Source organism: Stenella coeruleoalba (assembly GCF_951394435.1).
Source record: "Stenella coeruleoalba genome assembly, chromosome: 12".
Taxonomy (NCBI): domain Eukaryota; kingdom Metazoa; phylum Chordata; class Mammalia; order Artiodactyla; family Delphinidae; genus Stenella; species Stenella coeruleoalba.
The window spans coordinates 42,983,381-43,010,046 of record NC_137158.1 but is presented as its reverse complement, the minus strand read 5'-3'; the positions used below and the strand labels follow the sequence as shown (position 1 = coordinate 43,010,046).

The following is a 26,666-nucleotide window of genomic DNA, read 5'->3' as shown; positions in this document are numbered from 1 at the left end:
GCCCCCTGAAATGAAATGAGTCACCAGCTCCCTGCGCCAGGCATGAAATCCAAATCTGAAACTGTCCCCAGGCTCACAACTGTTCCCATAGGCCAGCAGTCAAGAATTCCCTTCTCTGAGACGTGGTGTGGAACTCAGAGCTCTGTGGATTTCAGAGGTTTGGGCAAGAGGAAGGGGGGCAGCAGGAATTCTGCACAACGGTGTGCTTTAAATTCAGATGCTTAGGGCCTGTCATGTGCAATGCATCAACGATGAAAAATAAACACCCAGCAGAAGCTGGCTTGGAGTTGAGGCGAGTGCACAATAAATTTCAACTGGTTAAATTAATCGCTCACTGCTTGTTGTGAATATTAATCCCAGGGAGGGAGCTGGCTTCAACCCAATCAAAAGACAGGTGAAAACTGAGAACAGCAAAGCATTTGGGATCTTCAGAGGGAAGGCTTACCTGTGAGCCAGGCGTTGATGCTGAGTCCTAAAGAGAAGCAGAATCTGCAATACAGCCCCGCCTGCTTCACAGGCACAGCTGTGCTGCAAGACCTGCCCACCTTGCCCTCAGCCCTCACCTGTCCCCTCGGGGGCTCCTCAGGGACTTGTATGAGAAAGGCCTGGCCTGAGGCTGTGCAAGATGGAAGAGCCAAGGCTTCTAATTTGGTTTTTTTTTATTGTAGTAAAATATACATGACATAAAAGTTATCATTTTAACCATTTCCAGTTCGGTAGCATTAAGTACATTCACAGTGTTCTGCCACCATCCCCACTACCAGTTTCCAGAATTTTTTCATCATCCCAAACAGAAACTCTGCACCCATTCAACAGGAGCTCCTCATTCTCCCCTCTCCCAGCTCCTGGTAACCTCTGTTCTACTTTCTATCCCTATACATTTGAGTACTCTAGGCATCTCATATAAGTGGAATCATGTAATACTTGTTCTTTTATGTCTGGCTTATTTCACTTAGCATAATGTTTCCAAGGTTCATTTGTGTTGTAACGTGTATCGTACTTCATTCCTGTTTAAGGCTGAATAATATTCTGTTTTATGTCTGCACCACGTTTTGTGTGTCCATTCATCCATGGAGGACATTTGGGCTCTTTTCACCTTTTGACCGCTATGAATAGTGCTACAGTGAACATGGGTGAACAAATATCTGTTCAAGTCCCTGCTTTCAGTTCTTCTGGGTATATACCCTGATGTAGAATTGCTGGATCACATAGTAAGTCTATGTTTAACTTTTTGAGGAATCACCAGACTGTTTCCTAATAATGATCTCTTTTGTCGTTTAGGGAATAGAACTGATCTCCGTAGTAGATGGCTGTTTATGGAATGACCTTGATAGGACATGGTTGGCTGTGAAAGGTGAGATCCCTTTCAGTGATCAGGAGAAAGGTTACCACCCAGACAAAGGAACTAGATGGTATTGGCCTGATAAAGTTGCAAGAATATTGTCTTCCCTGGGTGGTGCTGAGCCAGGGGTCTAAGACCCTGAAAGAACGGAGAGAAGTCTCTGTAGAGAGGGGGCCAAGCTCTGCACCACCAGGGTCCGGGGTCCTAAGGTGAAAGATGACCAAGGAGATCTTTGCCAATGACGCTAGAATGCCTCATAGTTGATTTTATTGAGAAATTGCTTACTTGGTCTGCCCTGGGCTATAATTCCCCTCCATTGTCCCTAAACCTTCAGCTGAAATCTCTTACGTGCAAGGCCCTGCGAGCAAATGGGAGGGACAGAGAGGTGGGAGAGGGACTCTCCAAAGTTGGGGGAGATGGGCTGCACCCATGCTGAGTGGAAGCAGGAACTAAGTGTGGGGCACGTCAGAAATCCTACGGGAAATGAGGCGGGGACTGCAGCCACTTGGAGTAGAAATTAAAGGAAAAGACAATTGCAGACAAAGGGAAGACTTGGGGCTTTCCAGGTTATCCCGAGAATACCATGCCTTGGAGCAGAAGGACCAGAGCCACTGGAGGTGAAGCTCCAGCATCATACGTGGGCAGAATATTAGTGAATGTTCTAGCAGGCCAGAAACAGAGACTCGCCCTCTTGGAGCCAAGTTTCGGCAAAATGCACAGCCTGTGAAACAACTCTGTGGCTTTCAGGGAGCTGGGTGACACCGGGGCAGCTTAGTTTAGATCTAACTTCCCACTACCATGAGGAACATTCCCCGAACGAGTCACTCCGGGGCGATGCAGAGCAGGGACTGGCCTGGGAATGTGAACTTGCTCAGACGGAGACGCCTCACACGGAGACAGGACCTCATACCGTTCTGTCGCCTCAGTAAGGCCACCGTGGGTATCAGAACCCTGACTTTGATGATCAGATTGGGTCACCTCTGTCCAGAGATTCATCTGTAGAAACACAAGGGAGGTTTCTTTCATCAATACTGTAAGCAACGAAAGACTTGTTATCATGAAATAGACCCACACTCTGTAGGAAGACTGAGGTGTCTTTTCATTCATCTCTAGTTACACTTTTACACAGCAAACTAAAAGATTCACTATCATTTTAGTTCTGAAACGAGTCCTGTGTTTCTCTTAGCTGAAGGTCTGGGGATTAGAGCCCATGTGACTAAGGGGTTACCCTCCCGTCTCCTCAGTCTGGTCCCTCTTCTGCACGTCCTACCTTGTTCTCATCCCACACCGTCTGCTCCGTGCAGGTTGTTCACACCTGCATCAGAGCCTTTATCACTGAGTCTCAGGCTTTGCCAATACAGGAAAGGAAAACAAATGATACAAAAAATAAACCACTGTAGGTGCATGTCTGAATTCTAGAGATGGAGGGTGGGTGCACGGGGTGAGGAAGAGAGGAAGCAGAAGAAAAATGGCTTGATTGTTTAGGAAAACACCTGTTTGGTTATGAAAGGTGAGCCTCCTGGCAGGAGAACCGAAGTCGTCTGCATAACGAGGTTGTAGGAATTAGGGGCTTCCCCCCAGGCATCAAGGGAGACTTGTGCCCCATTACCCAGAACAGGGTAAAAGGGATCAGAATAGGCTCCAAAAATGGCTAAGGTCAGGGCTTAAGGAGAAAAGGAACTCCAGTGAGAAACTCCATGACAGGCAAAGCTGCGGGTCCTCAGAATAGCGATACCGCCTTAGAAATGCAGAATCCCAGGCCCCAACCCAGACTTTACTGGACCAGAATCTGTCATTTCAAAGCTCCCCAGGCAATTTATATGTACACTAAATTTTCATAAGTGATGTTTTTAGAGCATTGGTCTGCAGCTTTGGCTGTGCATTGGAATTGCCCAGGAAACTTAAAAAAATACTGACAGCCCACCACCAGAACTCTCAGGTGATTCTAATATGTAGCAAAATCTGAGAGCCACTGCCTTAGAGGGCTCACATCTGGGCTTCTTCTGGCTGTGCCCCTGTGTGTGGTGGGAGGTGTCCATGGGCCAGGGGTGCACTGATAAACAGGCTATCCGGAAAAAAAAAAAGGTTGATTTGTAGATTGAAATGTTTGCCAGTTTCCACTCCCCCCACAGCACAGCTGATTTCAAGCTACCAGTGCAACGCCCTGAAAGTGGAGTTAGGAAGCGATTTTTTTAAAAAATAAATTTACTTATTTGTTTTTGGCTGCATTGGGTCTTTGTTGCTGCATGTGGGCTTTCTCTAGTTGCGGCGAGCGGGGGCTACTCTTCCTTGCGGTGCGCGGGCTTCTCATTGCGGTGGCTTCTCTTGTCGTGGAGCATGGGCTCTAGGCGTGCGGGCTTCAGCAGTTGTGGTGCGCCGGCTCAGTAGTTGTGGCACACGGGCGTAGCTGCTCCGCGACGTGTGGGATCTTTCCAGACCAGGGCTCGAACCCGTGTCCCCTGCATTGGCAGGCTGATTCTTAAGCACTGCGCCACCAGGGAAGTCCAGGAAGCAATGATTTGACTCTCAAGAACCTGTGCTAACCGGCACACCACTGCATGGGGCCAGTGGGGTGTGTCTACACCGAGTCTCTCCCCGTCCTTCAGGACCTTGGAGTACCCTGATGCTATGCAGGCCTCTTCCCAAAGGGGGTGGTTCAGAGTTTAAACATGGGCCACAGTGTTCACAGCTGAGGTCCCTCGTGTGCAGGATGTAGCTGGTGTTAGGAAGGGCATGGGAGAGAGGGTGAGAGTTGGGCCTCCAGTGCTTTCTTGCCCCATCCCTGTCAATGTAGGAGTGGGCCTGCCGAATAGGCATGCCCCATTTTGAGTTTGCAGCTCTTTCCTGAGCTCTGCTATGGCACGGTGGCCTTCTGTTATCACCACGCATCCCCGATCCCTAAGAACACGCTTAACATGCTGCTTTGGGCTTAGGTGTGCTTTGGGGAATCGGTGGGGAGACAGTGCTCCTGCACTGGGTGAGGGAAGGAGAGAGAGGACCCCACACGTGGGAGGCAAGAGGACTCGAAGGATCAGGAATTTAAGTGGGAATCCCCAGGAGGATATGACTCACCATCCACTCCCCAGGAGCCCTTGGAAATGTTGGGGAGGTACTGGACTTCCCACAGGATGCAGGAGATGGACTTAAGGCATTTCGTTTATTTGTTAAAGGAAGGATGATTTCTAAAGTCTGGAGGACTTAGGACAAAGAGTCCAGAGCCTGGAGTTGGATTGCAAGGGTTAAATTCCCAGCTCCACCACGGACTAGCCTGTGGCCTTGGGGAAGTGGCTTAAGCTTCCATTTCCTACTCTGTTTCTACCTTGGGGAGTGTATCGGAAGCTAGTGTGCCCTCGGAAGGCAGAGAGTTGGGGCAGATCCGGGGCAGGAAGGGGTCAAGGAGGGCAGAGGGCCAGGTGGCAGTCACGCTGGGAGGCCCAGAGGGGGCAGCCAGTGAGGAGGTGAGACAGAACAGGCTGCAGCCTCTGCGAGAGGAGTCTCCCGGGAAGGTGATGCCCTGAAAGAAGGGCACCCAGAACCGATGAAGGGAAACGATTAATGAAAAAAGGTCAAAGACAAACATCACCTCCTTCCCAGGTTGTTAGCACCAGCCTTCTCCCTCTCACCCAAATGCCGAGTAACACTTCCTTTAAAATAGTCAAAGGGTGAGGACTTGAGCCCCACAAATTGCTGGAAACCCAGCCTCTCAAAGGACCTGAAAGCTCCCCAGAAGGCTGCCATTTCTACCGTGTGTGTGTGTGTGTGTGTGTGTGTGCGCGCGCACGCATACGAGAGAGGGAGGTTGGCCCGTGCGTTGTGAGGGTCTCATGGCCTCAGCTTCCTTGTCAGCCTCAATGACTGTCAGGCAGGCTCTTCTTTGCTTGTATGTTTCCAACCCAGAACTAGGCCATCTTCAGGGAGTCCCAGCCAGCAGCTTCCTCTCTTAGACTAGCTTCCCTTCCTTCAGAGGACGTGCCCTCTCTCCTGGGGCCTGGCCCTATCCAGGAGTCCCCAAGAGGGGAAGAGCTTAGTATCCCATTCTGTTCCAAGGCCTGTCTTAGTCCTCAAATCCTTTCTATGGTTGAGCTCTTCTCAAGATGATTAATAAGCTTCAAGGAAAATCTATCCTCTACCTAAAGCTTTTGGAGGGAAAATGGTTTCAGATGCAATTTTAGTGTGAAAATTCCAGTAAGACAATCAAATCAAAGCCCAATAGGAGTCTTGTACAACATTACATACCTAGGATATAGGTTCCGGTGTTATCAGGGACCCAGGATCCTTTCCTCTTGTTGCTCCCCCATCCTTGGGGTGTTGCTGTCACCACATGGTCCCCCAACAGCTCACCCCCACCACCAAATCCACACTGTAGCCAATGAGAAGGGGAGGAAGAGGAAGACATGCCCCTTTGCTCAAAGGGCATACGACACTTCTCATTTCTCTTGGATCAGAACCTAGTCCGCATGGCCATCCCTACTGACAGGAAGGCTGGGTAACAGAGTCTTTATTCTGGGGAGCCATTTGCCCAACAAAAGATTCTACTACTGGGCTTCCCTGGTGGCGCAGTGGTTGAGAGTCCGCCTGCCGATGCAGGGGACACGGGTTCGTGCCCCAGTCCGGGAAGATCCCACATGCCGCGGAGCGGCTGGGCCCGTGAGCCATGGCCGCTGAGCCTGCGCGTCCGGAGCTTGTGCTCCGCAACGGGAGAGGCCATAACAGTGAGAGGCCCGCGTACTGCAAAAAAAAAAAAAAAAAAAAGATTCTGCTACTATGGCAGAAGAGAGTGAATGCCGGGGTTCACTCTGAGCCTCCGCTCAGACATCAACAACCCAAACTGGGTTGAGCTGCACCAAGCTTGGTCCAGTTCCCTGAGAGTGTCCTGGGGAAGGTGAAGAGCAAGTCAGCTTACCCTCCAGGAGCGCCGAGGTGAGCACTTAGAAGGTGCTCACATCGTCACCATCTTCAGATAAGAGCAAGGTGCCCAGTGGGAAAAGACTATTTCCACAGAGAACAGAAAAGCCCAACAGGGACCTGAGGCTCTGCCCTCACTAATGAGAAGACCCACAGGCTCTCCTCTACGTCTAGACCCTGTGCCGAAGAGAAAGAGGGAGAAATGCCAGATGTTCAATAATTACCAAGGAGAGACAGAACTGAAGGAGACTGAATTACTCTCACTGGCAAGCATATGGTCCTTTCCCCACAATTTAGTGAAATGGGAGCTCACTAGGAGAGGTAGAATAGCTATAGAAAAAAAAGGTTGTGGAGGGACTTGCCTGGCAGTCCAGTGGTTAAGACCCTGTGCCTCCACTGCAGGGGATGTGGGTTCGATCCCTGATCAGGGAACTAAGATCCTGCATGCCACGGCATAGCGTGGCCAAAAAAAAAAGGGTTGTGGAGTTTTGGGGGTTTTGGTGTAATCTAAAAGTTAAAACTCTCTCTCTCTCTCTGTCTCTGTCTCTGTCTCTCTCTCTCTCTCTCTCTCTCTGTGACACACACACACACACACACACACACACACACACACACACACACAAGTAAAATTTACCGGCCTATTGTTTTTAAGATGAAGTTCTAAGAGCATCTTTCTTACAGGTAGAACCACCGCTATCCCTGTTTATGCAATCTGCCAGCCAGGCAAAGCTGAAAGGGAAGATCTTTTAAATGAAAAGAATACATAATTTTTCTCCTGCCAGGAAGGTGTGAGCATCAAGGCAACAAGCTGAGCCAGTGAAGACAAGTCTGCTTGTAATACCTAAGCTTTCAGGTGGCCTGAGAGGTAAGGTGGTCACTCTGTTCCCAGAACAGAATGCAGAGCAGAGCAAGCAAAAGCCCTCAAGAGGTACGTGGTTGGGCCTTTGGGTTTTTTGTTTTTGTTTTTGTTTTTTGCGGTACGCGGGCCTCTCACTGTTGCAGGCTCTCCCGTTGTGGAGCACAGGCTCCGGACGCGCAGGCTCAGCGGCCATGGCTCACGGGCCCAGCCGCTCCGCAGCATGTGGGATCCTCCCGGACCGGGGCATGAACCCGTGTCCCCTGCATCGGCAGGCGGACCCTCAACCACTGCACCACCGGGGAAGCCCAGGCCTTTGGTTTTTGCTCAGCTGGATCCTCACATGTGTTTGGATTCTCTGATTTGCAGTAAATTCTCTAACATACAACACACCCTTATTTAATTGTTAGCATAAGAATGTCTTATTGCTGCATACGAATATTTTAATATCATCTACTATTTTGTTGAGTTTTGTTCCTTTACAGTATTGACCGATAACTGACTCTTGGTATACTAATTGAATTATGCATTTATTTGATAGTTATTATTATAATACTAGCTAATATTTATCGAGCGCAATGCCAGACACTGCTCAGAGGTCATTTTATCTAATCTTCCATAACAATCTCGGGGCTGCGGTACGCAGTTATGCAGTTGGTGCCCGGCTGAGAAGGCAAAATCAGCCCTGGTCCCCCACCCACCAAGCCCTGTGCTGGGGCAGAGGTCTCATGCCCCTGGAGGAAAGGAGTTGTCTTCTTTACACAAAAGCAACAGCCAGAATCAGTGCATTGGGAGCCTTGATCACCAATGAAAGAGAGACCTTATGTCTCCCATTATCCAGATGAAGAATCCGAGGTACAGAGAGGTTAAGAACTTCCCTAAGGTCACATGGCTGGCAGGAGGTGGTCGAGAGACTAGTCCAGCAGCCAGACTTGCAGCCCAGGCTCTCAACCCGGATGCTGTTGGTGTAGTGTCTTCCCCACCCCCGGGAAGGCTCAGTCTTAGGTTGTGAGTGCCCAGAAGACAAGCATTTGTGTCCACATGAGTTACCTTGGGTTCTACGCAACACGCTACATCAGTGAGCAGATGAGATGCATTCTTGACACTAAAGGAATGATTGCTCAGCTCTTTGGGCAGAAATCTCCAGCTACTGCAGCCAGCTGCTTTAGACTGGAATTTCACGATGTAACAGGAAGAGAAGAGGCATTGACAACTGTCAGGGAAACAACACCCTGAGGAAATCAACCCTCTAGATTCTGACAACAAACAAAAGTTTGGAGTCTGGAGGTCAGGCAGCCCAGTTTGCTCAGTGGGGAAAGCTTAACGAGAACTGTCCACCTACCTCCCTCGCACCCATACTTCACGTCTTTGTGGAGCCTTGAAAGATCAGTCTGTCCATAAAATATATCTGCCTTCTAACTTTGTACCCAAATTCCCCCCATTTAATGCATTTCTCTGGGTTATAGTTGTCCTACCTGCCACCAGCACCCTCCAGTTCCTTCCTGCTTGCTCCCTGATGCCTGAAATTCCTTGAACATGGAACAAAGCGTTTCATTTCACAGAGCGTGATGAAGCTTAAAACGCAAGCGCCCCTCAGACAGGTAGCACAGTGATTTAAATTCACACCGTGTAGCTGAGGTATAAATGAGGGATCAGGATTTTTCCTGAGAGGACCTTTAGATGAGGGAAAGGCAGAAGAGAGAATAAGGATACCAGAAAAACTGGTGCTGGAGAAAGGACAGTCTAGAGAGGGTAAAGGGCCCAGGAAGGAGGTGAATCTGTGTGGCCTCAGCATATGTCCGCACCCACCTTGAGCCCCCGGTGGGTACTGGGCAGCCCGGTGCAGGGGAGAGGCGTGGCTTTCTTAGGGAGTCAGCTCTGGTCTGAAACCCAGCTGTGCAGCCCTAACAAGCTGCCTGACTTCTGTGCACCTCAATTTCCTCACCTGTAAAATGAGGGAAATAAAACCCACCATGCAGGCCTGCTTTGGGGACTATTTTATTTTAATTGTGATGAAATAACATAACATAAAATTTACCATCCTAACCACTTTTAAGTGTACACTTCAGTGGCATTAAGTAGATTCACATTGTTGTGTAACCAGCACCACTATTTATTTCCAGAACTCTTTTGATCTTGCAAAACTGAAACTCTATACCCATTAAGCAATAATTCTGCGTTCCTGCCTCTTCTCAGTCTTTGATAGCCACCATTCTACTTTGTCTCTATGAATTTGACTGCTCTAGGTGCCTCAGCTAAGTGGAATCATACAGTACTTGTCCTTTTATGACTGACTTATTTCACTTAGAATAATGTCCTCCAGGTTCATCCCTGTCATAGTACATGTCAGAATTTCCTTCCTTTTATAAGGCTGATTAATATTCCATTGTATGTGTATACCACATTTTGTTTATCCATCCATCCATCGATGGACACGTGGGTTGCCTCCTACCTTGGCTGTCGTGTATAATGCTACTATGAACATGGTGTACAGATTTCTCTTCAAGACTCTCTTTTCTTGAGGGTTTCTTTGAGACCCTCAGTTCTTCTGGGTATATACCCAGAAATGGAATTATTGGGTCCTATGGTAATTCTATTTTTAATTTTTTGAGAAATCGCCACACTATTTTTCACACAGGCTGCACCACTTCACATTCCACCAATGGTGCACGTGGATTCCAGTTTCTCCACATTCTCCCTGACACTTGTTATTTTCTCATTTTTAATAGTAACTATCCTAATTTGTTTTAATTGAAGTATAGTTGATTTTCAATATTGTGTTTCAGGTATACAGCAAAGTGATTTGGTTATGCATGTATATGTATACATATATTCTTTTTTTCTATTCTTTTCCATTATAGTTTATTACAAGATATTCAGTATAGTTCCCTGTGCTATACAGTAAGTCCTTGTTGTTTATTTATTTTATATATGGTAGTGTGCATCCGTTAATCCCATACTCCCAGTTTATCCCTCCCCACCCTTCCCCTTCAGTAACCATAAGTCTTGTCTTGATGTCCATGAGTCTGTTTCTGTTTTGTAAATAAGTTCTTCTGTATCATATTTTAGATTCCACATATAAGTGATGTCACATGATATTTGTCTTTGACTTATTCACTTAGTATGATAATCTCTAGGTCCATCCATGTTGTTGCAAATGGCATTAGTTTATTCTTTTTTATGGCTGAGTAATATTCCATTGTATATATGTACCACATCTTCTTTATCCATTCATCTGTTAATGGACACTTAGCTTGCTTCCATGTCTTGGCTATTGTAAGCACTGTTATGCTTACACTGTTATGCTTACAAGTGCTGTTATGAACATTGGGGTGCATGTATCTTTTCAAATTAGTTTTCATCTTTTCCAGATATATGCCCAGGAGTGAGATTGCTGGATCATATGGTAACTCTCCTTTTAGTTTTTGTTTATTTATTTATTTATTTATTTATGGCTACATTGGGTCTTTGTTGCTGTGCATGGGCCTTCTCTAGTTGCAGTGAGTGGGGGCTACTCTTCGTTGTGGTGCGTGGGCTTCTCATTGCGGTGGCTTCTCTTGTTGCGGAGCATGGGCTCTAGGTGCATGGGCTTCAGTAGTTGTGGCTCGTGGGCTCAGTAGTTGTGGCTCACAGGCTTTAGAGCACAGGCTCAGTAGTTGTGGCGCATGGGCTTAGTTGCTCTGCAGCATGTGGGATCTTCGTGAACTAGGGCTTGAACCTGTGTCCCCTGCATTGGCAGGCGGATCCTTAACCACTGCACCACCAGGGAAGTCCCTATTTTTAGTTTTTTTAAGGAACCTCCATACTGTTCTCCATAGTGACTGTACCAATTTACATTCCCACCAACAGTGTAGGAGGGTTCCCTTTTCTCCACACCCTCTCCAGCATTTATTATTTAAAGACTTTTTTTTTTTTTTTTTTTTTTGCGGGACGCGGGCCTCTTACTGTTGTGGCCTCTCCCGTTGAGGAGCACAGGCTCTGGACGCGCAGGCTCAGCGGCCATGGCTCATGGGCCCAGCCGCTCCGCGGCATGTGGAATCTTCTCGGACCGGGGCACGAACCCGTGTCCCCTGCATCGGCAGGCGGACTCTCAACCACTGCGCCACCAGGTAAGCCTATTTATAGACTTTTTAAGGATGGCCATTCAGACCCATGTGAGGTGACACCTCATTGTAGTTTTGATTTGCATTTTTCTAATAATTAGCGATTTGAGCATCTTTTCATGTGCCTGTTGGCCATCTGTATGTCTCCTTTGGAGAAATGTTTATTTAGTTCTTCTGCCCTAACCATCCTAATTTTTAAATATAACCTGAATAAAGCTGCCCATATACATGTCCAAAAGTCAAACAAATGAGTACAGAGAAGACTTGGAGAATAACATGGGATTATTTATCACAGACTTTCTTGAAGGGCAGAGGATCCCTCCTGCTCTCTCACTACTACACTGTGTCTCCTCCACCTCCTCTGTGGGGCTCGTGCTACTTTCTCATCATCGCTTTCCAAATGTTCCTCTCTCATCTGACTTGCCCTGCTGTGTACAGCCTCCACAGGAAGTAGAATCTGGTCTCAATGTGCTTTTCCCTCTTGGAAAGCAGCTGTCTGGAATTCTGGTGAATAAAATTTTCCACTCCATTATACAGATAATGAAAATCACCTGACATACAGTAGATAATAAATGGTAGCTAATCTTCTGGTACCTATCTCACAGGGGTACTGTGAACAGTTAAGTGCGTAAATAAATGCACACGAAGTTCTTAGAACACTTAAGCGCTGAGGTTAGCTGTTATTATTGTACTGGTGGTAATGGGGAGCTCAGTCTGTTAGGATCTAATCCCTTTGTAGCAAGAGATGCTGCCAACACCTTTGGGTCCAGTTGACCACTCTGAGGAAAGTCACCTTGGAGCAGATAATCTTTGGCCTTTCCAGAACTTTAAAGTGTTCCCCTTTAAGTATGCAAATGTAAGGTGAATAGACGCCATCGCCCTGGGGTAATGGAGTGACAGAGCTTTTGTAGCTTGACAGAAGCTGCTGTTCCCAATATACCCTTTGTAGGGGAAGGAGATGAATAAATCTGTACGGGGCTCAAGGAACCTCTTGAAAAGAAAAGGATTGAGAGGTAATCCTTTCCACGTGAGAGTTTGTGTTTCCAGGACCCCTTTGCTAGATTTGTGAGGTCCTGACTGAGTCAGCTGACAGAACAGGAACCAGTTCTAGCGGGCAACTCGCCTAGAAGGAGGGCCACCTGGACGGTGGGGCAGCATCCCGGGGCTCAGCGGGTCGGGGGGAGGGGCGGTGAGAAGGGTGGTGATGGGTTCTGGCTTCTGCCTGTGTCTGGCTGACCCTCTGGACTAGAAGCAGCCCACCAAAGCAGTGGAGAAGTAACCAGTGGCTCTACGGCTTTGTCTAGTGGCTAGTTTATTTCGAACCGCCTGTATCTCCCCAGTTTTTGCTTCTGAAAGAGACACAAGAACATGTTGAGAATCTTACAATTTGCGTGCCTAGCACCCAGTGCACGTCTGGAATAAGGCAGGGCTCACTAAAGGCTGTGGGACTGGAGTTAGCCAGAAGGGCAGGACCAGACACTGGGAGCCTGGGCGTTTCTTCTCTTCCTGCCTAGGTTCCAGCAGTGACGCCAGAACTGAGTTATGGGGAGAGTTAGCCAACACCAGGGACCCTTTGGGTGAGGACCATCCTCCGGAAAATGCAGGACAGGAGTTTTCTTCTCTTCCTCGTGGTGTGTCATAGTTTCACTCTGCCATTTCAGCACTTAGAATCATAGCATTTAAAAATGGAAACTCAAGGCTTGTCCAAGGAATGAATCTTTTCCTTTTTTCTTTTTTCCTTTCTTTCCATCTATTAAAGCTGTAGAATGACAAGTTCTGAGCATTAGGTCCAAACGGTTTTGTTTACAGAGGTGGGGAAAGCTGACCTTTATGGAATTATGCCTTTTGCAAGAATACTGAGCCACTCTAGAATCTGGCAAGCACAAATCCTCCCCTCCTAGACTTTTAACTAGAGGGAGAGGGCTGGCCCAGCTCTTGACTGCTCTATTATGCACACAGCAGCCTTCCCCATCTGGGAACCGGCACAGTCTCAGCCCCACCCTTTTATTGCCTACACCTTCCCCACCCACATTAAGCGCTGTTGTCAAGAATTGTGCAAAGAAAACAAGTTATGTGGGCTCCATCCAAGCACATAAGGAAGGACAGACTACAGCAGGGCAACAAAGGAACGGGAGGAAACATCCCCACCTAGAAATGAGACAGTTCAGGAATCCTTCTCCACAGACTATCTGGCTGACCCTGGAGAGGTTACTCTAAGTCTTGAGCCTCAGACTCTTCAAAGGTAAAGTGGGAATGACAGTAGTAAGTGCATCTCACAGGACTGTTTGCAGGATTAAATGCACTAGCAAGTAGTATATGGTAGGTCCTCAGTGAAGAGTTCCTCTCCTGGGACTTCCCTGGTGGTCCAGGGGGTGAGACTGCATGCTCCCAATGCAGGGGGCCAGGGTTCGATCCCTGGTCGGGGAACTAGATCCTGCACGCACACCGCAACTGAAGATCCCGCGGGCCATGACTAAGACCCGGTGCAACCAAAATAAATGAATAAATAAATAAATAAGAAATATTTTTTTAAATAAGCGTTCGTCTCCTGTGATACCAGCTAAAAGGGTGTGTGTATTAGCCTGAGAACACCAGGGGGTACTGCTGGGGACCGGAGGTGTTCATTTCCTAGGCTCTCTGACACTTTCCCTGTCATCCATATTTCACTGTAACTGCCTCAGGCATGTTCAGATGGAAGTTTCTTGTGTTCAGGACACCCTCTCTAAACAGTTTACATCCTCAGGCCGCTTTTCAGTGGGGCCCCAGCAAGGGCTCCTAGGTAGGAACCATTAACTCCTTCCCCCAAGTGCTGCCTTTCTGCTCGGGGTAAACTGAGATGGAAGGAAGGCCCAGCTACCAGCAATTAAAAGCAGCACTGCAACGCTTGGTATCTCCCCACAGAGCCCTTAGGCTCACATCTGGGGAAACAGTTGGTGGGAGAATTGGAAAAAAAGATTCCTCTTGTTCTTCCTGATGGGTTGTATTCCAAAGGCAGTACTTGACAGAAGCATCTTTCAGGCTTTTCCCAATCCATTTAAGGGCATTTAAGAGAAATGAAAAGTATCTTCACCCTGCCCTTTCTTTGATCTCCCTCTTTTTTCCTCCTCTTGTCATTCTTCTTGTCTTTTCTATTCTCATCTCCTAATACTGATAGCTTTTTCAAAGTATCCTGGTACCAACTGCTCCACATGCAAAAAAATGCTATTTTCCCCAAACTAAAAAAAGATTATTATAATAATAATTTTGAGGCAGAAAGCTCAAGGCCAAGATAATAAGTACAATTTTTAAATCTTTTTTTAAATGAATGAAGTACTACACACTTGTTGGAAAAGGAATCCAACATATGTATACTATACATACACATATGTACAGTATACATATTTTATATCAATACTATAAATAGGATAAAAGCCCTCTGTTCTGACCCATTCCCCTCAATCCTTTTCCCCAGAGGTGATCACCACTTAACAGTCTGGTATGCATTCTTCCAGACATTTCTGTCATTTTTGGTTGTTTAGCAGATATGTAGTACTTGCCAACTATGTTCTGGGCAGAGTGATAGGTGTTGGAACCAATGGTGAATAAACATAAATAAATATATATATATATATACACACACACACACACATGTATTTGTTATATCTATCGGCAAAAATGAGATTATGTTTCTCAGTGAATAATATCTCAGAGCCACTTTTCCTTGTATGTGGAAATAAATATATACATAAATAAATATTTATGGTTTTTAACAGCTGTGTAGTATTCCACTGTAAGGATACACCAAAATGTATACACCCTGTATATGTCGTTTTAAAAACAAGCAGCATTCCCTCTGCTTGCAGAACATAGAGCAACCTGCTCCACATGGCTCACTTGAACAAAACCTGGTGGTCTGGATAGGGGCTCTCTGGGGCCCGTCCCCTGCTCGAGGGTAGAGGGGTGGCCAGCCGAGTGGGCTGACCCTTGGGACTCAGCAGGCAGGCAGAGCGTCCAGGAACACAGTGCGCCTGCCCAGCACCCAGCTGGCCAGTGGGTAACTGAGTTCACACCCAGGTCCCTCTGACTCCAGAGCTGCGGCCAACACAGCTCCCATTACAGTCTGCCATCCTGGTCATCCTGTTTCTAGCATCTCCTTTGGCAATAAACTCTGTAGGCACTGATTAAGCAAGGAGAAGGAAAGGCAAGGAAATAAACTTGAGTACGTGAAAAATGCAGCCAGAGGAGGGCTGTGTGTGTGTGTCAGGGGCGGGGGGTGGTTCTCAAAACTAGTCACTTTTCCATGCGTGTGGATGGGGCAGGGTGTGTGCGGGGGCGTGTGTGCGTGTGTGTGTGCACGTTTGTGTGTGTAGGGGGATGGACAGTGAGTCCTCCCTTTGTGATTAAGAGCAGCAAATGCAGTTAGAGACAGTACGAAGTTTCTGCTTCATACTCCTCCCCACGATCTGCCCCCAGTTTCCTCCTCTGGAGCTGCTAATGAATAACCGATCTTAACACCCAAGTTCAATCCCCTCCCCAGGCACCGTCTCAGGCCAGGGTACCAGGACAACGACAACGCTGAGGTCCAGGGCAGTGGGAACATTCCTCGGCAGTTACTTAGCTGGGTGGTTAAAAAAGAAAAATGCAGCCTAATTGGCCAGTGGCCTTTTCTAGTGAATGAAGGAGGTTTCTGTTTTAAGAAATAAAGTGACTTCTCAGCGGCTGTTGATTCACTGCCCACAGGGAGATTTTTGAGCCAAGCCTTCCTAGCCTCGGTAGAAATTTGCATACAACTTCCACTTCCTGCTTCGGAGCCTGTTCCGGCTTTACCTGGGCCGGGAGAGGGTGGAGGGAGGCCCGGAGCGACCCAAGGTGGAGTGACCCAAGAAGGAGAGAGCGCGATCACCCCGTGGCCCGGTCTGTTTGTCCGTGGTGGCTCTAAGGTAAGTTGTTCAGAGTTGTCACCTGCCGCGCCTTACTTCTTTTTGACCTGTTTCCCAAAACAGTTTTCTCCTTTACTGAAATGTGCTGCCTTACTTTCCTCCACCCGGCTCTCCCCACCTTTCGTTTGTTTGTGTACAGAGAGACCAGCTTGGGCTGGGAAAATGACAGCTACGTTTCTGCTGTGAGAAAATGCTGGTGGTTTAGTATTTCAGACGGGCGAGCGAAGATTAACTCTTTGAGGAGTGGAGACACACACACACGCCTGTGTTTGAGTACTTAGTGTCCCCACAAGTTTAGATTAAGAAGACAAGCCCCATTCTCCAGGGAGGGAGCCGGGGATGGCACAGATTAAGGAATTGGCTTCCAGCCTCAGACACGTCAGTGGCAGCGTTGGAGGGAGAACTCCCAAGTTCTCTTGATCCCTTTTTCACTCGGGGGAAGAAAAATCAACACCACGTTCTTGGGCCAGGAAGTTCATCTCCGCTCTGTGCTGGCTGTGGCGCCCTGTCAGCTCCTCTCCCACAGCCCTCCACCCTCCCAAATGGCCCAGACATCTGCTGGCACGGACAGTAGGCCTGAGCCTTTAGGGAAAAGCAGGGCAGAAGTGCTATTATTTGATCTTAGAAGCTAATCGAACGTCCTATGACTTTCAAGTTCAAGATGATTTCTTAGCATAGGGGGATATTTTTTGATGAACGGGGGAAAAAAGAGACCAAATAAATAATAAAAGCAGAGGACAAGAAACTTGGTTTCAAGTTCTCACTCCACTCCTTGCTGGCTCTGTGACTTATGCAATTTACTTTGGTTTCCCTAGGCCTGGATTTCTTCATCAATAAAATGTGTGTGGGGTGGTGAGCTAACAAGATTATGTCGAAATTCTAACGAAATAAGGCTGGGGTGATGGGAATCCCAGAGGGGTAGCCATAATGGGTGGTCTTAGAAGAGTGCGTTTTGTTTACTGATTACTCAAATACATTCATCTCACCTCTTGCTACTAAGAGATAGTTAGTCCCTGGAGTAAAAGGACTCCTTTCTTAATCCTTCTCTACCCTCTAGCACTCAGTATACTATCAAGCACCTTGTAGGCACTCGGGTTTCTTCCATATAAGCTGCTCTGATTTGTTTCACTTACCATAGCCTGGGTAAGAGGCTGAGAGCAGCGGCGGTGTGGTGTGCTGGGCTGCCACGTGGCTCTGCAGGAGGCTGCCTGGAATTTAGGTGTTATTCTTGGCTCTAGTTAAATAGGAGAAAGCAGGGGGTTTCTTGAATTAATTTATGTCCCATTTGGGTTACCCAGGAAGAACCAGTCCGTGCACTTGCCCACAGAGTCAGGGCAGGCCCGAGAGCTGGCAGACGAGCCTGGCTCCAGAAGGCTACGTTACTGACTTAGCAGGAGTCAGTGGCTGGAAACCACTCCTTGGCTAGACCAGTCACTGTGTGTGGGGCCTTTAATGGGGGGTGAAGGGAAGCTGTGAAGCACGTCTAGATACCACGTAAGGGTGATGACTAGGATCAGACACGTTATTTGATGACCGACACACAGAATCCTTAAGCTTTTCAAAAAAAATCCTTATTGTTTCTTTTGAGCTGTTACTCTCCCTCCATACAGTTCAAACAGGCCTGACTGTGTGGGATGGACTGACTCACGGCTTTCGGTATTGCTCAGCTGTTTCTGTGGAATATCAAGGCCCTGGTATGGCCCCTGTCATGTTTTTAGATGGCTCTCTCTATCACCCTGGGTTGGGAGGACAGGAATTTCAAGATGTTTCACCTGTGATGAGTTACTGATTTTTTTTTTCTTTTCAAATAACATGCACCACTATCTGAAATCAGGCTGTTATTTGCTGCCAGCCTAGCTTTGATCCAGAAAGGCCACCCACAGTCATTCCTCATCTGGTGTCATTTGTGATGAGGTGGCACTTGACAGAAGCCCCTGCTCTGCTCCGTGCCTGGGGTGGGCTGACTAGGAGTGAAAGCATGTTGGGGAGCAGACTTTTAACTCGGGGGTACTCACTTTGGGAGGGTGCAAAGATGGAAAATATGTAAGCCTGCTTCTCTCAAGATTAAGGTGTTAGTGATTTTCAAATGCTCTGAAAATAAGAGAAGAAGGCAGTCATAGTTGCACGAATTCAGAATCATAGTTGCAGGCACTCAGAAAGATCGATTAGGCGGGTAGTTTGTCTAAATTAAATCTACGTTTAGAAGAATCGAAATCTCGGAAATATCCTGAATTCTAATCATTTTTCTGCTACAGGAAAATTTAGATTAGCCTTTCAAAACACATATGCATTGCGGGCAACTGCTGCAGGGAAAACAAAAAAGAGCACAGACGAGCCATATTAAACTTTAAGTTCCTTTCAGATCCAACGAAATGACCCCTAATGTTTGATCACAGTTCCTTATCAAAACAACCCTGCAGGCCTTCCGTGAGAAAGCATCTGAGGATTAGCATCAAGAAGCTCTCCCTTTGGGCCTCTCCTGTTTCTCCTAGTGCATTGTCACCGAGATATTTTTAGTTCCTGAAACCCAGGCTGTCCTTCTCCCTCGGACATTTGACATTCTTTGCGTCTCTTGCCCAGCAGGCCTCCTACTCGCCCACATGTGCTTCGATGCCTGAGTGTTAAGCTCACCCTGTGCCTCTGTGTGTGTGTGTGTGTGTGTGTGTGTGCATGTGTACAGATGTGTACACAAACCTTCCTGGGGACCAGAAGTTGTAAATTGGCTGAGGGAGGAAGGTGGGCTTTCATCCCCTCGTGATTCGCAGAGCTGAGCCAGTTTGGCGTGGTTCCCTGGTAAAGCAGCTGAGATCAAGCTATTCAGGACTGACTGGAGCCCCCGGCCTGCTTGACCCCCTTCTTTCATCCTGAAGACGCAGGCTGGCTGGGGTCTGGGCAGCTCCCTGAGCGCTAATGGAAACCTGGCCCTTCCCCACCTCACTGTTTTCCTGCGCTCATGGTTCCAGTGTTTTTCCTCCTTCCTCTCCCAGGCGGGGTCCCAGGTCTCCCTCCCACCTCCGATTTCCCTTCCTCCTCCTCTGTGCTGTCTGCCCAGATTCTTCCCAGTTCAGCAGCTTACCTGTAACACTTTTGCCTTTTGCCTGCATTCATTCTTTCCCTTCCCTTCCAACTGTAATACGTAAAAATCACAGTTTAAGCAAGCCTCTCTCCTCCACCAATAAAGGACGAGTTTTTTAAACTTTTCCTTCAAGGTTTCCCACTCTCGTTGCTTCTCTTCCATTTTCCTTTCTTCCTTTCTATCCCTTCTCCTCCCTCTGCCGATTTTTTTTCCTTTCTGCCCCTTCTTTTCCTCACTCTGGGGTCTGGACTGAATTAAGAATCACGAACGTGTGTTTAGAGAAACCTTATCTGAAACAAAACAAACAAACAAGAGAACCCATGGGCTTGTTTGAGGTTGTTCTCTAAACGGTTTTTACCAGCTTCCAGCGTGGTGGAGTCAGTCCTTTCCCATTAGCCCCGTCATTGAGTTGAGCAGCTCAGAGGAGTTGCAGAGCAAACTTCCGCACATCAGGTCGGGTCACGCTGCACCGCCTTCAGCCTGCTGTGAGCTGTACTGTGCAGGGTATGAACAAGGGCCAGTAAATGTTCCCTTGTCTCCAGGGCTCACCACTGCTTCCAATCCTCTGGCAAACCAAATGGAAGAACTTCTCTGTCTGGGAAATTCTGCAAGTAAACTTGGAAATATTTCCTCACTGGAATTTGAACCTGAGCCACACAGTTCACTCAAAACCAACTTCCACTAAGCAAACCAATGTTGGGAGAGTTTGCATGCGTTGGGGCAGTAAACAAAGAACATTAATGAGTTTAAAGATTTTTTTTAAATCCCAAATTTTTGGACAGTTATGAAAAAAATTACTCCCTGGAGAATGAAGTAAGACCTTGAGAATCTGTGACTGCAAGGATCTGGTCCAAAGTGCATCTGAGGATCTTCCTAGCTGTAAATTTATATATTTATTAATATGTCCACCTGAAATATTCATGCTGTGTGTCTCTAGGACCCTTCAACTCTATTGTTGACCCAAAGAATGCTTTTTTAAAAAAATCCAAGCAGTTGGTAACAGCAAGCCTTGATCATTTAGGAGCTGGTAATGTGGTTTATTAATTACTCAGGCTGCTCACTCCTGCCCTTCCTCTGTTTCTTGCTCTGCTATTTGTCTTCTTCCAGGGACATAACACCTTCATTAAATCCCATCCATCCTTGCCTCAGAGGCGTCCCCTGGAAGATATCCCCTCTCTAGATGCATCGCCAGTTATCCTCACCCTTTGTTTGTGCTCTGTCAACAAGTTTTCAATTTACTTTGAGTTCAGTTTATGATTAAAATTTAATGAGATCCAATCAAGTGCTTTTCTCAAATCAAGATGCCTCAGCAGTCTCATGCACATCCTCTATTGTTGTGGCATGAAGGAAAGCCATCACAGGTTTCCAGCCTGGCCATTCTTCATAAAACACAGGTGGCATGTATCCACGCCTCCTTAGCTTCAGGGTGAATGGTTCTGAAACCTATCTATTCCAGGAGCTTCTAGGGTTTACTCAGCTCCTGCCATCCCCTTTCTCCCCTCCCCCACATCGCTGTACAAGTCAGTGCCCCCAGCTGACAATCAGGTGGGTTCAGTGCCCAGGCTCTGGTGCTGAACTGCTTGGATTTGAACACTAGCTAGGCTACTTACTGGCCCTGCGGCGTTGGGAAAGTTACTTACCCTCCCTGTGTTCAGTTTTCCCATTCCTAAAACGGGGCTGACGACAGTACCTACAAATAGGGTGGCTGAGAGGATAAGTTAATACATGTAAAAAACTTGGAACAGTATTTGACACATAGTAAACATTTAACAAATATTAACAATTATTGTTAACAAAGGGTAAGGTTTCTTAAGTATATCCATTTCATTAGGTTTATATTGATTTATCAGCATAAACTATATCAGAGCTTGATAAACTACAACTGTCGAGCCAAAGGTGGCCTATGGTCTGTTTCTGTACCTGCCTATTGCTAAGAATTTATATTTTTAAAGGGTTGTTTAAGAACAAACAAACTAACTGAAAAGCAGGGTATGAGACAGAGACGGTATGTGGTCCACAAATGTGAACTATTTACTATCCGGTTCTTTACAGAAAAGGTTTGCCAGTGCCTGATCTATGTGGTTTAATGGAAAGAGGTAGGAGATCTATAGGCTAGAATTGGCGGTGACTTTGGAGAAGGTATTTAATGTGCCCACAGCTCTGTACAATAGGAATGGTGAAGTGAAACCACGTACCTCACCTGGGACCCAGCTGTTTTAAGGACCAGATGAGATGACGTATATCGAATCTGCCAGAAATACACATGTTGGTTAAAAAGATATGGTCTCCATACATTAGGTTCATATAATAGGTTTAGCGTCCAGGTATAAAACAAGTGAACATTGTTTAGAAAACAGTTCTAAAGCCAAATCACTTGTTGTTGTAAAAATTACAAAATAGCCATTGTTTTGGGAGAGCTTGATATGGGCCAGGCCCTACAGTCAGCACTTTATTTACACCTTCTTCTTTTACCCTCCTATGGGGCAAATGCTGTCATTTTCCCCACTTTACAGATGAGAAAAATGAGGCCCAGAGAAGTTAAGTAATTTTCTCAAGGTCACACGTCTAATCGTGCAGCTAGCAGAGAAAGAATTTAATCATGGGGAGATTGAATCTAGAGCCTGTGCATTTAAGTCCTGCATATTTTCCACATCCTAGAATATGTATTTATTCAGGGTAAGCCCGTCTGGATGGCAGAAGCCACAGTTAACTGTGAACATGGACATCATATCTGTGAATATGTGCCCTGAGAGAGACTTGTGCCCTATGCACACCAGGATGGGGTCTAAGAGATCTGCAGAAAGCGAGGCGGGCGTGGTGGGAGGAAAAGAAGCTTTGGGATGAGCGATGAGATAAGAAAGGTAGTGCTGCGAAGACTGATAGGCTCTGTTTCGAGAAACTAATAATTTAAGGCAGAATGTGCTGGAGGAGAGAAAGGTTGCTGGGAACAGACATGAGCAAAGACTTGGAGGCAGCAAAAGAGAGAGAAAGAGAATGAATGGGAAATTCTGTGAATGGGACACCAGGGAGCATTGTCACAGGGGATGTCAAAACTACTGATGTCTGGATAAGGTCTTATCTGCAAAGCCAGGCTACGCGGGAAGGGTAGGGGGCAGAAAGGAAGCGAGAGAGGCTGGGACAGAAAAACTGACAGATTTGAAGAAAGATGCTGGTCAGAATCTAGGAGCTGGAACCACAGCTCACAGTCCAAAGGGCAGTGAGATTCCAGAGAAAGAAAACTGCTGTCTCTTGGGTCAGATCAGAGTAAGAACCAGGCTCACACACACCACGGTTTCACCTGGTTGTGTGGCCCTGGGACTAGCCCTCCATTCCTAGCTTGCGCCACCCCAGTCCCACCCACTCCTACCGTGGACAAATGTCCCCATCCTCTGCTGAACAGTCTTTTGTATTTTATGGGACGGTTCACTCTCTCCTGGGTGGTCTCAGCAGTGCCTCGCTCACATTGATTCTTAATCTTTGTGAACATCAGAATCACTGGGGGAGCTTCTCCTTTTCCTTTTTTATCTTTTAAGTAGATATACAGGCACTTGGTACAAAACTTAAAAGGTAAAAAATGCTCTGAAAAGCAAGTCCCTCTCCTGCCCCTGTTCCCAGTCACCCAGTTCCCTTCCCAGAGGCATCCTCTGTTCCAGCTTTCGGCTGTGATGGTGTGGGCATATGCAATCTCAGATCGTACAAAGTGTAGTGTACTCTACACACGGTTCTGCTCTTTCCTTTTTTAACTTCACGGTAAATCTTGGAGATGGTTCCACATCAGTTCACACAGTTCACACAGTTCACACAGCCCTTCCTCAGTCTTTTCAAAAAGATGCAGAGTGTTCATTGTAAGGCTGGACCGTAGTTTGAAAAAGCAGAACACTTTTGGACGCGTGGGTTGTTTGTAGTCTTTGCTGTTACAAACATTGCTGCATTGCCTATCCTCGTAGCCTCTTCGTTTTAAATAATATGTGCATATCTCTGTAGAGGAAATTCTTGGAAATGAAATTACTAGGTCAAAGGACATAAGATCTTAAAATTCTGATAGTTATGGCCAAATTGTACAGATTACACTCCCCTTGGCAAAATATGAGAGAACCTATTTACCTGTGGGACTTAAACAGCAAAAAAAAGGGAGCCCTGGCCCCGCCTCAGAATCTCTAGGTGTGAGGCCTGGACATCTGTATTGTGAGCCTCAGAAAGCGCTTCTGAAGCAGAAACTCTCCTGTGGTCCCTGGCCAGCCAGCCTCTCCCTTCCCCCAGGGGTTTGAAGCGATGAGATGAGCTAGACACGGCTGTCGTGCTCCAGCCTCTCCCCGGCTTCCGGCTTGGAACACTCTTCCCTTCATAGCTGCATGGCTTGATTCCTTCCAGCTTCATCCTGATAAGCTGAGACTGTCTAGAGCACCGCCAGCCCTGGGGCTCACCAGGGCCTGGCTGGCAGGTCTTCTGTCCCCCTCAGGGGTCATAGACTTCTCCTCTAGGTCATGGCTAGAAAACAGGGCTTTTCCACTTAAATCCAATTGCCACCCGCTGTTAAGGATGGGAGCACAGGCTGTGCCAGGGTTACAACTGCCTGGACATCATATAGAGAAGGGTCTGGAATAAAACAGGGAAATTAGAAATGGTTAGGAGCGATGAGATACTGAGTTAATTTTTTTCAACGTGCATTATTATTTTTTTTACAATATTGACATTAAAGACCAAAAAGTAGGGCTTCCCTGGTGGCACAGTGGCTGAGAGTCCGCCTGCCGATGCAGGGGACACGGGTTCGTGCCCTGGTCCGGGAAGATCCCACATGCCGTGGAGTGGCTGGGCCCGTGAGCCATGGCTGCTGAGCCTGCGCATCTGGAGCCTGTGCTCCGCAACAGGAGAGGCCACAACAGTGAGAGGCCCGTGTACCGCAAAAAAAAAAAAAAGACCAAAAAGTAAAACTGTCATTTCCGACCCAAGCCACTGATCTGCCCAAGGCCCTCTGATGTGGCATCGGTGTGTAGTTTTTCTCTGTGACACCCTCAGGAGGGTGGCAGGGTTTTTCTGTCAGTTCTGGCCGGGGTCTAGGGCTGGAGGGGCCCTCGTGGTGACTGCAGGCCTGCCCCACCCTCTGCTGTTCTTCGGGAAGCTCTGAGGATGCAGGAGGAGACCAGCCGCTTTCCTGTGTGAAGCAGAACAGATGTCCCAGCACACTGGGTGGTGGACTCACTGTTATTCTGCCAGTGAGGGTTCAGGTCAACCCTGCCGTGGGGGGTTGGGACCTCTTCAGGCATGGCCCAGGCCCGCCTCGGGGCCTGACACTTAGTGGAACTTAATACATATTTGAGAGGAAGAGAGGAAGAGGGAAGGGTATAATTTCAAGAACTCTGAAATCCTCCCTGCCACCTTTCATGAGCCTGAGATCCTCACTGTCAGGGATCCTTCCAGCTACATGGATCTGTCTCCTCTCTGAAACAGGCATCAATCATTCATTCATTCAACAAATATTTATTGAGCACCTACTATGTACCAGGTATAGTTCTAGATGCTGGGTATACAGCTGTGAACAGAAGAGTCAAAAATCATGCCCTCATGAAATTTACATTCTGGGGAAGCGGGGAGACAATAAACAAGGAATGTACTAGATATTTGTATTTATAACGTACATTTTTTAGTATATATAGTGGTGATAACTGCTACAGAGAATGATAAAGCAGGGAAGGGAGACAGAGAATGCAAGAAGCATGTAAAAATTTTAGAGGGTGACCAGGGAGCCCTCACTGAGAAAGCAAGAGCTGAGTAAAGACCTAAAAAAGAAAGGAATCAAGCCATGCAGTTATGTAGGGGAAGAGTGTTCCAAGAAGAAGGCACAGCAAGTGCAAAGGCCCTGAGGTAGGGCCTTTGATTTCCTGTATTAGTTGTCTTCCTTGAGCTGGATCACAAGCAACTTGAAGGTAGGAATAATGTTTTATGTCTTAAGAAATAATTTTGTTTACCTTTCACAATATACCCTCTTGTACCTTTTGAGTTTTGTGTCACTTGTAGGTATTACCATTTGTAAAAAAATTTTAACTGAGCTTATGCCTCAGAAGAGGGGGTACACAGCACAGAGTTGGACACATAGTAAGGTTCAGTAATCATTTGCTGTTTGAATATTTGTACAAATTTGAAACATCAGAGTTCATTTTGTTTTTTAAAGATTACTAATCCCATAGCTTTCCTGAAAGGTTGTTCACTGCCATGCCGGGTTTATTCACTATCATCCGAGGAACCGTCTTGTTCATTTTCAGACCAATGTCAACGCTAGAATTCCCACCCTAGGATGGACCTCAGATTCCCAGTCACTGACCGCACTCCGGAGATGACCACATTTGTCACCCTTTTTATTAGCTTCCTCCAAGTCCTTGAAGGTTCCTCAGCTAGAAGAGAATTTGCAACTTTTTAAATATAATTTAAGTTTTTTAGGGAAGCACTTCTAAGGTATTCACATTTGAAGACCCAGGGAGAATATAAACAATTGTACCTGAAGTGTGGAAAATGAATATGAATTGCATACCAAGAAATAGCTAACAGCATTTAGTTCTCTTGCTGGCTGGCTCACTGGCTGCCACTCTTACCCTGACCCCCCCCCCCGATCCCCCCCCCCCCCCCCCCCCCGCATTCAGCTGTGGGCCCACAGATGCTTGCAGGAGATTATGCAACACTCAGCCAGCCCTTTGGAAAATACTTCTGTTTCCTGACCGGCTGAAGAGCATGTTGTATGGCATATCCAATTTCATAGCTATAGAAAAATTGTAAGAAAGAAGGGAAAACAACGGTGAACATTTTAAACTACTCAGTAGTTGAAATATGTGTGTTTTGGGTAGGTCTCATCAATTGAAATCAGTTGAAATTTGTGTGTTTTTACAGGGTCTAAGCAATTTAGGTGATGAGGTCTATCCTCTGCAGAGTCAAGGGGCAGGAAGTACACCCAGCCTAGACAGCAGCCTAGAAAAGAGCCAGCCCGGGGCAGGGGACACCAAGGCAAGGAGGGAGGGCCCGCAGGGACTTGGAGCCTGAGGGAATTTTCTGTTGTGCCAGGAAATGGTACAAAGGTTGTTTGCAGCAGATGGGTAAGTCTGATACCAAGTGAGAGTCAGAGAAGTGTTAGAGGGCATTCATTTGGCAGGGAGTGCAGGGCAGATTGAGGTCTCTTTCTATAGGCCAGGAAGATAAATTTGGTGGGAAACTACTGATCCCACTTCTGCTCTTTGCGGCAGCATTTTTTTTTTTTTTTTTTTTTTTTGCGGTACGCGGGCCTCTCACTGTTGTGGCCTCTCCCGTTGCGGAGCACAGGCTCCGGACGCACAGGCTCAGCAGCCATGGCTCACGGGCCCAGCCGCTCCGCGGCATGTGGGATCTTCCCGGACCGGGGCACGAACCCGCATCCCCTGCATCGGCAGGCGGACCCTCAACCACTGCACCACCAGGGAAGCCCTGGGGCAGCATTTTAAAA

General features: G+C 47.1%; 1 protein-coding gene across 5 annotated transcripts in view; it reads left to right on the top strand.

Moving 5' to 3' along the window:
* The window catches only part of TRAF3IP2 (TRAF3 interacting protein 2), a 98,147-nt gene that overhangs the window by 19,522 nt on the left and 51,959 nt on the right, over positions 1–26,666 (top strand). For 4 of the 5 annotated variants that reach the window (XR_013830768.1, XM_079939299.1, XM_079939303.1 and 1 more), the window contains exon 1: positions 15,342–16,125. The exons of the other annotated variant lie outside the window; for it this stretch is intronic. The gene's annotated coding sequence lies outside the window, so the exon portion shown is untranslated. Of the gene's footprint in view, positions 1–15,341; positions 16,126–26,666 lie in introns of those variants that run through there. 5 annotated transcript variants of the gene reach the window in all.